This window comes from Dendrobates tinctorius, unplaced genomic scaffold (genome assembly GCF_039654945.1).
Source record: "Dendrobates tinctorius isolate UK_male_01 unplaced genomic scaffold, ASM3965494v1 ptg000115l, whole genome shotgun sequence".
In the NCBI taxonomy this organism is placed as follows: Eukaryota; Metazoa; Chordata; class Amphibia; order Anura; family Dendrobatidae; genus Dendrobates; species Dendrobates tinctorius.
The window spans coordinates 652,615-666,209 of NW_027361783.1; positions in this window are offsets into that span (position 1 = coordinate 652,615).

Here is a 13,595-nt window from a genome sequence, read left to right on the forward strand (position 1 = left end):
GGTGCCAGAACAACAGAACCCCCTATAAGTGACCCAGAAATGGAAACAAAATGGAGGAAAGTTTTCGACCTACTAATCAGGGGAAAAAAATAAAAATTCAAATAAAATAAACAAAACAAAGAAAACAAAACTAAAAAGGAAAGAAACCAAATAACCATAGCAACATGAATACCCCTAAAATAATAAATAGTATAAAATAATGTAAAACCCCCGGCCCAGTTTCATTCATTCTATTTCTATACAGTGGGTGCAGAAAGTATTCAGACACCTTTAAATTTTTCACTCTGTTTCATTGCAGCCATTTGGTAAATTCAAAAAAGTTTTTTTTTTCTCATTAATGTGCACTCTGCACCCCATCTTGACTGAAAAAAACAGAAATGTAGAAATGTTTGCAAATTTATTAAAAAAGAAATCCATACCCACTGTACAACCCCAAACTACATTCACATCGTCCTGTATAAAAATATTATATACAATATAAACACTATAAACAGATTACACTAAACCGAATATTATACAACACCGCCAGCAGAACAAAAACCTACTGGTCCAACTGCCTTACCGTACAGCCACCCCCTTACATCACCACATTCACACTGCAACAAGCCTAAATACAACACAATATACAAAATTATCAATTTTTTTTATATATATAGATTTTTTCAATTTTTTTTTTACTATATATAAACACACACATACACTAACTATCCCACCACCCCTGATCCAACTCTGGCCACAAAGTTCTGGAGTTCTCCATGCTAGGATAAGGCCCCAGGCCAGAACAGTCTCTTATCACCATTGTTGATCCCCCCAATCCCCCCACCCAACCTAACTAAGACCCTCTATTATACACATTATACAATATGAGAAAACCAAAACACAAAAACAAATATCCTGGAATAAAAAAGTAAAAAAATATATTGCAAAAATTGCATGAAGGTAGTAATAATAGTAATAATAAGGGTATTTAGTTAACATAATTTTGATCAAAATAATGTAGAAGCCATCCTGCCACGTGACGTGGCGGGATGGCTTCTACATTATTTTGATCAAAATTATGTTAACTAAATACCCTTATTATTACTATTATTACTACCTTCATGCAATTTTTGCAATATATTTTTTTACTTTTTTATTCCAGGATATTTGTTTTTGTGTTTTGCTTTTGGTTTTCTCTGTGTAAAGGTCATGTGTTCATATGCAATTACATTTTGCATGCACATTAATTTACTTTTTCTGCTCAGACCCAGTTTCACATTATACAATATATACAGAAAACCAACATTACAGAACACAACCTACGTACTCACCATCCAAGATTTAAGGTCGATACCTGCAAACCTCCTATTTCAGGAGACAGAAATACAAAACAAAAATCAAGGGGGCAAAAACACCACCAGGATATAGGAGTACTAACCCACCACCAGGATATAGGAGGACTAAGGCACCCCGAAGGAGAAACCCCTCCAGAGATGGGCCGCCCTTCGGGCACCTAGTCTTTCGCACTCCAGAGAATGTTCCTGCACTAGGGCACCCAGGATGCTGCTACAAACTTTGTCTACACGGAGGAGGCAGAGTGCCCGAGGAGAGACACTCATTAAACAAGAGGGTCAAGAGGGGGACCAAGGAGTGTCTAAAGGTCCTAAAGAACTTGGATGTTACGCTATCCGGACCTAGCGATTTTTTGGGCCTGAGCCCATCGATCGCCAGTCTCACTTCCTCTTTGATTGCTTGTGCCAAACTGCCCAGCGAGAGGTCAGCCCCTGGCTCAGTAACAGCTTCAGCCAGGACGACCTCCAAGATCCCTGATCTGAACCTTCTCTCTGACGTGCTTTGATAATTTTGATCAAAATTATGTTTACTAAATACCCTTATTATTATTATTACCTTTATGCATTATTTGCAGTATATTTTTTACTTTTAGTTCAGGATATTTGTGTTTTTTGCTTTCTGTTTTCTCTGGTTAATGGTCATGTGTTAAAATGCTCTTACATTGTGCATACACATTAACTTACTTGTCTCAGTTCAGATTTGTTTTTTATTTATATATGATTAGCTTTTAGTGCGCTTAAGACAGAGTCATCCAATGTCTCCTTACATACCCCCTGGCCCTTATCTGGTGGTCCTGAGTTAGTCCCCCCCAGAGGGCCCTTTATTTGCCCCTCTGGCTCCGGGTCCCCATTCTCCCCCTCTGGAGGGGAGTCCTGGAGGGCCTGGAAGGGGTTGAAGAGATCCACCAGTAGGGGGATGGCTGGACCTTTCAATTGTTACCTGGATCAGGGCCAGAGAGTCAGAGGGATCTCAGATCGCACTCTAAGGAAGAGGCTCAAGACCTGGACCCGCTCTTATCCTTGGTTGGTTTCCTGTAACCCTTTTTCTTTTGCCGTGACCACTCCCCCTCTCCCTCATCTAGACTGTCACAGGATGAAGGTTCCTGGGAAGACATAGTGTCCTTTTGCTCCTCCCTTTCAAGTCTCTTGAGTTCCTCGCTAAATTCGCTGCCTTTAGGATCCTCAGCTGCAAGTGAAGTACCTGGGTCAGAGTTTAGGGTCATTACTCCCTGCCTCCTGTTCCTATGGCGCTGATTCTGCCACCTGATATTGAATAGTGGCAGCTTGCTCCTCACTGGTTCCCTGCCTCCTCTGCCCCTACTGATCCCTTCATTGGCAAGATTAGTCCAGGCTTTCGCCTGTCCTGCACTTGCCGCTTTTGGGACCGCAGTGGCAAAGGAGTGCGGACAGCAACTGAATTGGTGACCGAGGTTATCACACAAGTTACACCTAATCCTGCCACAGGTAGCAGCGAAATGACCGAAGTCCCCACACAGTGCACATTTCTGGGTGGTATACTGCACACTAAAGTGTGTAGGGCTGCCGCACCTGTGACAGGCCTTAGGCTGCCCTGGTAGAAAATCAAGATCCTGCTCTCACCAAAAATGTTGAGGAAGGGATAAAAGTAACATTGTTTCCTGAAACCTTCAATTTCACCATGAAGGTCCAGGCCCCTGACCAGATACCTGTGACGGACTCAGCTTCTGCTGAGCCGATTTTTTGAGTGAACCCTCTGGGTTGTGGCACCCACCCACCGAGGGCGAGCTTACCTTGTGAGAAACCACCCCCTATACAGGGAGTGTCAGGGGCAAGACCAAGGGGGTGAGCCACCACGACTGCTGGGACCAGACGGCCGGCTCAGGGGAATGCAATGTGCAAGTGTCTGACGACAAGGACGAGCAGGAAGCAAGACAAGACAAGAGGTAAGTTCATGGTAACTTCATTAAGAACTTCAGTACGAACGTGAAAACAAGCAACACGGCAGGGTGCGTGCGTGGGCACGCCAAGGTCCATAGCATGGTACGGGCCAGGAGGTACACCTGGGTACAGGTAAAGGCACAATGGAATCGGACTCCGGACAGCTGGCAATAATCGACACGATCAGGGCATCAGGCTGCGGACATCAGCTCCAGACATCAGGCCGCAGTCATCAGGCCTACGATCTCTGGCAGTGATCGGCAGTTTCCGGGCATCCGGCAGGCAAACCAGGGTTCAGGCAAGGGGGCATGACAGATCTCCAGGCATGGTGCGTGTTAGGGAACACGCCGAGGTCCAAGGCAGGATTCCAGGCAGGATGCGTGCTAGGGTCACACCAGGGTCCAGGGTAAGGTGCAAGGCTAGGTGCGTGTGTAGGGGACACGCCAGGGTACAAAGCAAGGTGCAAGGCAAGGTGCATGTGTAGGGGACACGCCAGGGTTCAAGGCTTAACAAACGAGACAGGGCGCATGTGTAGAGACACGCCAAGTCACAAGGTACAAGACAGATGGGTTCAAAGAACAACAAACAAGACAGGTTGTGTGTGTAGAGACACGCCAAAGCACAAGGTACAAGACAGAAGGGTTCAAAGTACAACAAACAAGACAGGGTGCGGGTGTAGAGACACGCCAAAGCACAAGAAACAAAGCAGAGTCCTGCGCGTGCAAAGAGACACGCCAGGGTTAGGGTTCAAGGCAGGGTGCCTGCTAGGAGCCACGCCAGGGTTCAAGGCAGGGTGCATGCTAGGAGCCACGCCAAGGTTCAAGGCAGGGTGCGTGCTAGGAGCTATGCCAGGGTTCAAGGCAGGGTGCGTGCTAGGAGCCACGCCAGAGCTCAAGGCAGGGTGCATGCTAGGAGGCACATCACGGTTAAAGGCAGGGTGCGTGCTAGGAGCCACACAGGAGGCACGCCTCACTGGCCAGTGCACACGGCTGTACACAAAAACAAGGCACGACCAAGGCACAGGAGGCGGCGAGGGAACCCGCGCCGGGGTTCAGGGAAGGCAAGACAGGGAGCGAGGCAAGGCAGGGAGCAGAACACGGAGAGGAACAGCGACAGAAACACAGCAGCGGAGCGTAGGCCGAAGCCCAGAGCCAGGCCAAGGCAGAGCCTTGGGACTAGCCAGGAAACGAGACATAGAACTAGCAGCGGAGCATAGGCCAAAGCCCAGAGCCAGGCCAAGGCAGAGCCTTGGGACTAGTCAGGGAGTGTGCTAAAGAGAACCAGAGGACAGGGTCTAGCAGCGGAGAGTATGCCGAAGCCCAGAGGCGGGCCAAGGCAGAGCCTTGGGACTAGACATAGAAATGTGCAAGAGAGCACAATAGGACAGAGTACGGAAAACCAGGCTGAGATAAGAAATATGAGAAGTACTACAAGGCTCAGAATAGCAAAGACCAGACATGGCGAAACAGGCAAGGCAGAGAACAGAGGAAGGACTACAAGTCAAAGAATAGCTGAGGCGAGACATAGCAAAACAGGCTAAGGCAGAGAACAGCGGAAGTACTACAAGGCAAAGCAAGGCAAGGACAAACATAGCATGAGAGACAACACAAGACATGGCACGAGACAAGAGGCAGAGTACAAGCACAGAGCGTGTGCAGAGACACACGACAGGGCAGAGTGCAGGGGCACAGAATGCAGGGAGCGACCGAGCAGACCAAACAGCCATGCAGGGAAGCAACACAATAATCAGCCCCTGACCATAGGGAGGGGCGGTCTGATATAGCACCATAGCACCAGTACTTCTGGGTCAAGACCAGGGGAGAACTTCCAGTTCAGATCCTCCAGGATCACAGAGAGCAGTCACATGACCAGGGATTCCAGACATGCAGAGATGATTGCAGAACCATACAGTACTGGAACCTAGGAAAGGTCACATGATCAGGGGTTCCAGACATGCAGAGATGATTGCAGAACCAGACAGCGCTGGAGCCTAGGAAAGGTCACATGTTCAGGGGTTCCAGACATGCAGAGATGATTGCAGAACCAGACAGCGCTGGAGCCTAGGAAGGACACATGATCAGGGGTTCTTGAAACACAGAGACGATCACAGAAGGCAGAGCAGAAACGCAGGCATCTTGCAGCCCAACAGTCATGAGGTGAGTGTGCATACTGCTCTAGGGAACATGCAGGATAGCAGACATGAGATGCGCATGCACACCGCTCCAGGGGTCATGAGGCAAAAAAGACATGGCGGACGTGACAATACCATGGTAGTCACAGGTCTTCTTGGCAATACCGATGATGTCACCGTAACGACCAACCCAGATGCCAGGTGGAGATGTCCATACAGGAAAGTGACTCGTTACTGGTCAAATCGGTCACCATCCTAACTGAGTTCTGGCGGGATATTGTGACAGGAAAGAAACCCTGCCATTCGGGCCGACCCCTAGTCAGCTCTTGGCGAGACCAGAAAAGCTCAAGGCCCTCCGGTCTCATGAAGCTGACATCGAAGTAGGAGGTCCCATAGGCATGGATTAAGGCCCCATATGTCGCTGTACAGTACTACTTAGCCATACGGAGAGACTTGGGAGGAACGGAGCGCTATTTGCCTCCTGGAGCACAGATTTTCCTACAACACTTTGCGAACTCCATATACAGAGCCCCTAATTGCTAGAAGTGAGACATGAAACGTGCGTTGGGGTGAATTTGGCAGCCACTGGTCTGATGTAAGTTTTAGTTCACAAATGTCTTTATACATGAGATTAATTATGGCCCATCATGCCTGGTTCACGGTGTAGGGCACATTATTTTTCTGGGCACATTTACTTAATTTTTTGCATATTTATCTAGGCAATACACTTTTTTGCACATGCATTGAAATTTGTCCTATTTATATTTATGCACCCGTTATTAATTGGACACATTTGGCAAGGGGTTTTGTTTTGCATACATGTTGAAATTATACACTTTTATGATACATGCATTTTTTTTTCTCAGTATGCACCTGTCATTTAGTCTGTCCTAAGGGAGTTCTCTCTTTGTACATTTGTGCTTTATTTACATTTTTTACTTCCATCCTCCATGTTATTTTGTAGACTGTTTTTCTTGCACATATACCTTATTTTATTGCGGAGTTTGCACACATGGAATAATAAGGGAATTGTGCAATTATTTGATACATGATGTATTTTATATACCAGTGGTTATGTCATATTATATGTGGTTCAGTGGCCTCTGTTATTTGATGTGATGTATTAAAAAAAACATTTTTAAAAGAAAAAAATATTTTGAATAAACATTTATATATTTTTGGATTATACTTGGTTGTTCTTTCTGGTATTAATTATTAGTTAAGTTCTCTGTCCAACTTTATTTTTTTTTGGACATTTTTGTAATAAGGTATGCTCTAGGGAACATGCAGGATAGCAGACATGAGATGCGCGTGCACACCGCTCCAGGGGTCATGAGACAAAACAGACATGGCGGACGTGACAATACCATGGTAGTCACGGGTCTTCTTGGCAATACCGACGATGTCATCGTAACGACCAACCCAGGTGGAGATGTCCATACAGGAAAGTGACTCGTTACTGGTCAAATCGGTCACCATCCTGACTGAGTTCTGGCGGGATATTGTGACAGGAAAGAAACCCTGCCATTCGGGCCGACCCCTAGCCAGCTCATGGCGAGATCAGAAAAGCTCAAGGCCCTCCGGTCTCATGAAGCTGACATCGAAGTAGGAGGTCCCATAGGCATGGATTAATAATAATAATAAATTTTATTTCTATAGCGCCGACATATTCCACAGCACTTTACATTTCGGAGGGGATTTGTACAGACAATAGACATTACAGCTTAACAATAATCACATAGATTATAAGTATAACAAATACCAAGAGGAATGAGGGCCCTGCTCGCAAGCTTACAATCTATGAGGAAAAAAAGGGAGACACGAAAGGTGGGTGGTAACAGTTGCCCTGATTGTATGGACCAGCCATAATGTTAAGTGTGTATCAGTACAGACACAGAGGGTTAATGGATGCATAAAGCATGTGGGAACATGATGCGGGGAACCTGGTTATGGTAAAACTTTTGGCTGTGCCACACAGGGATAGATTAGGCTAATATGTTGAGGCATTAGGCCAGTATGAATAAATGCGTTTTCAGGGCACGTTTAAAATTGTGGGGATTGGGTGCTAATCGTATTGACCTGGGAAGTGCATTCCAAAGAATTGGCGCAGCACGATTAAGGCCCTATATGTTGCTGTACAGTACTACTTAGCCATATGGAGAGACTTGGGAGGAACGGAGCGCTATTTGCCTCCTACAGTGCAGATTTTCCTACAACAGTTTGCGAACTCCATATACAGAGCCCCTAATTGCTAGAAGAACAAAATCCCCCCTCAAGTGACCCCATTTGGGAAACTATACCCCTTGGGGAATTTATCTACAGGTGTAGTAACGATCTTGACTCCACGGGTATTTTCCAGAAAGAAGCAGCAATGAATGTTGCCGAGTGAAAATTACCACAAAACTGCCATTGTAGTGACCAGTATACTGTAGTAACCAGTACATTGCAATCACCAGTACGTTATGCCTAGCCTGTGCTTCTGGAGGAATGCACCCGTAAGTTAGATGGGCTCTCATCGCTTCAGAAATGCCAAACGTTGACGTGTGGGAAAATAAGGCAGTTTTATTTTTTGGGTCAGTACGATTACAGCAATACTTCATTTATTTTTTTATGTTTTGGCGCTTTAACACAATGAAAACTATTTTATAGAAAAAATAATTATTTTTGCATCGCTTTATTCTGAGAGCTATAACTTTTTTATTTTTCTGCTGATGGAGCTGTATGATGGCTTGTTTTTTGCAGGACAAATGATGTTTTCAGCGGTAACAGGTTCATTTATATCTGTCTTTATGATCGTGTTTTATTCCACTTTTTGGAATGATAAAGCATTGTTTTTTTGTCTTTTTTGTTATTTATTTTTTATGGTGTTAACTAAAGGGGTTAACTAGTGGGATAGTTTTATAGGTCGGGGTTGTTGCGGATGCCACGATACCAAATATGTGTACTTTTATTGTTTATATTTTTTTTTCATTCAATATCTTTTGATTTTTTTAACTATTATTTTTAATTTTTTAAATATTTTTATAATTAGTTAAAAATCACTTTTACTTTTTTCTAACTTTTTTATGTTGTCCCACTATGGGACTATCATTTTTTCCATGCTGATTGCTTCTACAATATGGAGATGCAGCAGCATCCCCGTGCTGCAGAAACTGTCAGCTCTGCACTGACAGACAAACTTGCTCATCATGCACTGACGACATCAGGTCACCATGGCCACGATCGGGACCCCGTATCACGCTGCGAAGGCCTCTGCCGACTTCCGAAACGCTGCAATCGTGTTCGATTGCAGCATTTCGGGGGTTAAAATTCTGGGAGCGGTCTGTGACCGCTCCTGGCAATTAGTGCCAGGTGTCAGCTGTCAGAATCAGCTGATACCCAGCGGCGATTGCCCGTTCACAGAAAATATGGTGGAAACAGTTTTACAGGCCACGGCTCCATGATATTTTTTTGTCACAAATGAAAATCAACACAAAAATCACTAGGTAGCTCTTGGGCCGGCGCTAGCAGCAGGCAGACTAGGCAGCTGCCTAGGGCCCCCACTACCCCAGTGGCCCCCAGCCAGCGGCGTGCCACTATCATAGCAGCACACCGTACGGACGCTATGGGGCCCGTGGGTCAGGGGGGCTCACCCGGCGCCAGCGCCGATTTCTCCCCAGTCGCATTCAACTGTATCAGCATCATAGACGCCGATACAATTGAAAACAATAATGAAGGATAGATCGTCAGATGGCGCTCTCTATCCCATCATTCCCCTCTGCCTCCGACATATCAATGAGTGAGTACTGGACTGTGGGACTGGATTATATTCTATGGAGGAGGGTGGGGGCTACATTATATTCTATGAGGGGTGGGCTGTATTATATTCTATAAGGGTGGCTTCATCATACTCTGAGGAGGCTTTATTATACTATATGAGAGGGCTACAATATAGTCTATGAGGGGACTGCATTATATTATATGAGAGGGGCTACATTATATTCTATGGGGGCTGCATTATACCTTATGAGGGGCTACATTATATTCTGTGGGGGTGGCTGCATTATACTATATGAGGGGGCTACATTATATTCTATCGGATGGCTGCATTATACTATATGGAGACTGCATTATACTCTATCAGACTATGGACTGTGCATTACACTATAGGTACTACATGGGACCTGCATTAAACTGTATTGAGGACTATGGGGTGCATTATACTATGGGAAGTGAATTGTACTATATGGAGGACTAGGGGAGGTGCATTATATTATATGGAGGACTATGAGGAGTGTTATACTATATGGTGTACTGAGGAGTGTATTTTAATATATGGAGGACTATGAGGAGTGTTGTCATGATCCAGGACGGGGTTTCGCTTTGGCCCGTCCTGGTCTGACTGGGGGTTAATTGTTCCGCCTCTCCCTGGCAGAGGGCGGCTATTTAATGCTCACTGGACCTAGGTCCGGTGTCAGTTATACTCCTGCCCTCGGCTGAGTTAGTTGACCTTGTGCGTACGTGTGCCTTGTGCCTGATATCTTGCTTGCTTGTTTGGTTTTGATCCGGTTCTGTCCCTGTTACGAGTTCTGCCTGTCCCTCTTGTACTGCGCTACCTCTCGTGCATGACTCTCTGCTTGTGACCCGACTTCTCTCTGCTTGTCCCCTTGGTACCGCATCGCCCTCTTGTGTATGACCTTTGGCTCTGTCTGACCTTCCGTCTGTTTATCCCTCCTGTACCTCGCTTTCCGTACTGTGAAAGACCTCCGTTTTGCCCTACTCTGAGTTTTCTGTCTTCTCTGAAAGCAGGACGCTAAGCCCCGCCACCTTGCAGTCACATGACTGTAGGTCCTGTGCCGGCTTGCTAAACTTCATCACTCAGGTCCTGTGCAACTATACTTTCTGGCTGTCCTGGTCCCCAGGGGTCCCTACAGTGCGGGTGAGTCCCTGCTCAGCGGAGGCTGTACGCCGGCGCTGTCAGGATCCTGATATTATAACTGACCGATACCATTTTTTTTTTCTCTGCTCCCTTCTCCTGTGTGTGTGATGGATCCTATGCACGCTCATTCTGAACAGGTTAAACACCTGACCCAGATGTCTCAGAAACTCCTTGGAGAACAACGAGTCCTGGCTCAGTCTCAGCAGCTGATCGTGGACACTGTGCAGGGGGTTTTTTCATCGGGAGCATGGGATATTACATTAGTTTCCCCTGAGTCTCCAGTGAAGTTACCGGATACCTTTTCTGGAGATAAAAAAGAGCTCAGAGTTTTCAAGGAGGGCTGTAAGCTTTATTTTCCTTAAGACCACACTCTTCTGGGGATGAAAGTCATAGAGTGGGGGTCATTATGTCTCTGTTAAGGGGAGCCCCCCAAGCTTGGGTTTTCTCCCTTCCGACCACGGCCCCTGAGTGTATGACGGTAGATGCATTTTTTGAGGCCCTGGGGCATATTTATGATGAGCCTGATCGTATGCGTATGGCTGTGGACGTGGTGATGTGTGTGCCAGGTGAAGCACGTGGTTTTGTTCAGAATTCAGATGCTGGGCTGCTGAGGTCTGTTGGAATGATGCCGCCCTCTGGGGTTTGTTCCGTAGAGGCCTGTCTGAATATCTGAAAGATGCCTTGGCTCTCCACCCTCCGCCTGATTCCCTGGAGGAGGCTATGATACAGGCCACCCAAATGGATCGCCGGCTACGGGCGAGGGGAGTGATGCAAAGTGAAAGACCGTTATTCTCCCAAGGAAGGGGAGCCAGTCCTATATTGGAGATCACGGAGATGGGAACCATCGACTTCAAAGAAAATGAAAGGAGACAACGGCGCGTGGGAAAAGGCTGCTTTCACTGTGGCGATTCTGGACATTGGAGAAAGGTTTGCCCCTCTCGTCCACTAACCAACCGACTGAGCCCAGGTGATTGTCGTGGAGGTCACCCAGGCTCTCAGGTACCTTTTTCGGCCTTCTCTAAAATGTTGTTGCAAGTGGAACTTTGTTGTGGGAGTGTCTCCACATCCACTTCTGCCTTCATGGATTGCGGATCAGCATTGAACTTTATTGACTCTTATTTGGTATCCAGGTGTAAGTTAGGGACAGTTAGGTTGGAGACTCCTATTCACATTGTGGCCATTGACAAAACACCACTGGTAAAGAATGACATTATGTTTCGTACTGAAGAGTTTCTCCTTAAAGTGAGTTCCTTGCACCAGGAACCTATTTCATGTTTTGTGATGGACAACCTGCCAGCAGGACTGGTGTTGGGGTTCCCCTGGCTACAATTGCATAATCCTGTAATTAATTGGGAATGTCAGGACATTGTTAAATGGGGTCCCTATTGTTCTGAGAAATGTCTTGATACTGTGTCTGTGTCGTCCGTGGGTCTGGAAGGTATTCCGGAGTGCCTGATAGACTATACGGATGTTTTCTCCGAAAAAGAGGCTGAGGTTTTACCACCACACCGCCCATTTGATTGTGCCATTGACCTGGTTCCAGGTGCTAAATTGCCCAAGGCCCACTTGTATAACCTTTCGGGTCCGTAAGGGACACATTCTTCCTTCTGTTTCTCCTGTGGCGGCGGGGTTCTTTTTTGTAAAGAAAAAAGACGGTAGTTTACGCCCATGCCTCGATTTTCGTGAGTTAAATAAGATAACTGTGAGGAATACGTATCCCCTTCCACTTATTCCTGATTTATATAACCAATTGTCTGGAGCTAAGTGGTTTTCAAAATTAGATCTACGGGGAGCGTATAACCTTATCCGAGTCCGAGACGGAGATGAATGGAAAACCACTTTTCTCACTACTGAAGGGTTGTTTGAAAATCTGCTCATGCCTTTCGGCTTGACCAATGCTCCAACGGTCTTCCAAAACTTCATAAATCACGTGTTCTTTGATTTTATTGGACGTTTTTTGGTGGTATATTTGGATGACATATTGATCTATTCTCCTGATAAACAGACTCACATTGGTCATGTTCGGGCAGTTCTCCAAAGACTCCGGGAGAACTGTCTCTTTGCTAAACTAGAAAAATGTTTGTTTTTTGTTCAGGAACTGTTGTTTCTGGGGTTCATCGTGTCTGCTGAAGGGTATCGCATGGATCCTAATAAGGTGCAGGCCATTGTCGAGTGGGTTCAACCTTGTGATTTGAAGGCTCTGCAGCGTTTCCTAGGATTCACCAATTACTAGTGCAAATTTATAAAGGGGTTCTCACAGGTGGTTAAACCCCTCACAGACATGACTCAAAAGGGGGCCGATATCAAGAATTGGTCAACCGCAGTGGTAGCAGCATTTCAGTTTTTGAAAACATGTTTCATGTCGGCCCCGGTTCTTGTTCAACCGGACCCGTCGGAACCATTTATTGTTGAGGTAGATGCCTCAGAGGTGGGGGTGGGGGCGGTATTGTCCCAGGGACCTGCCACTTTGACCAATTTAAGACCTTGCGCCTTTTTCTCAAAGAAATTCTCTCCTGCGGAGAGAAACTATGATGTGGGAAATCGAGAACTTCTGGCCGTTAAGTTGGCCTTTGAAGAATGGAGGCATTTTTGGAGGGGGCTGTCCATCCTATAACCGTAATTACAGACCACAAAAACCTAGCTTATATTGAGTCAGCTAAGAGGTTGACTCCTAGACAGGCTAGATGGTCACTTTTTTCCCGATTCAACTTCTCGATCACTTTTCGGCCAGGGTCCAAAAACGTCAGAGCGGATGCTTTGTCACGCAGTTTAGATCCGGTGTCCCCCCTGGAACCTCCATCCTCCATTCTTCAGCCTGGGGTGGTGGTGGCAGGTATTTCAAATATGTTGGAGCGAGAGATTTGGGAAGCCAAGTCTCTTGCACCGCCGGCTAAGCCGGTGGACAAACTTTTTGTGCCAGCTCAGCTTTGCCTTAAAGACCTCCGGGAGTTCCATGACTCAGTTCTGGGTGGACATCCAGGGATCTCGGCTACCCGGAAGGCCATTGCTAGAGTATTCTGGTGGTCTGCTTTAGCCTCTGATGTTGGGGAATATGTGTCTGCTTGTGATGTTTGTGCCCGTGCAAAAACCCCCCATAACCGGCCGGCCGGGGAATTGGTACCACTGCCAATTCCTGAGAGACCATGGACACATTTGTCCATGGATTTCATCACCAACCTTCCCCCATCCAAGGGTAATACCGTCGTCTGGGTTGTGGTGGACAGGTTTAGTAAGCAGGCACATTTTGTACCTTTGGCAGCTCTACCTAATGCGGAAACATTGTCCAGATTGTTTGTTG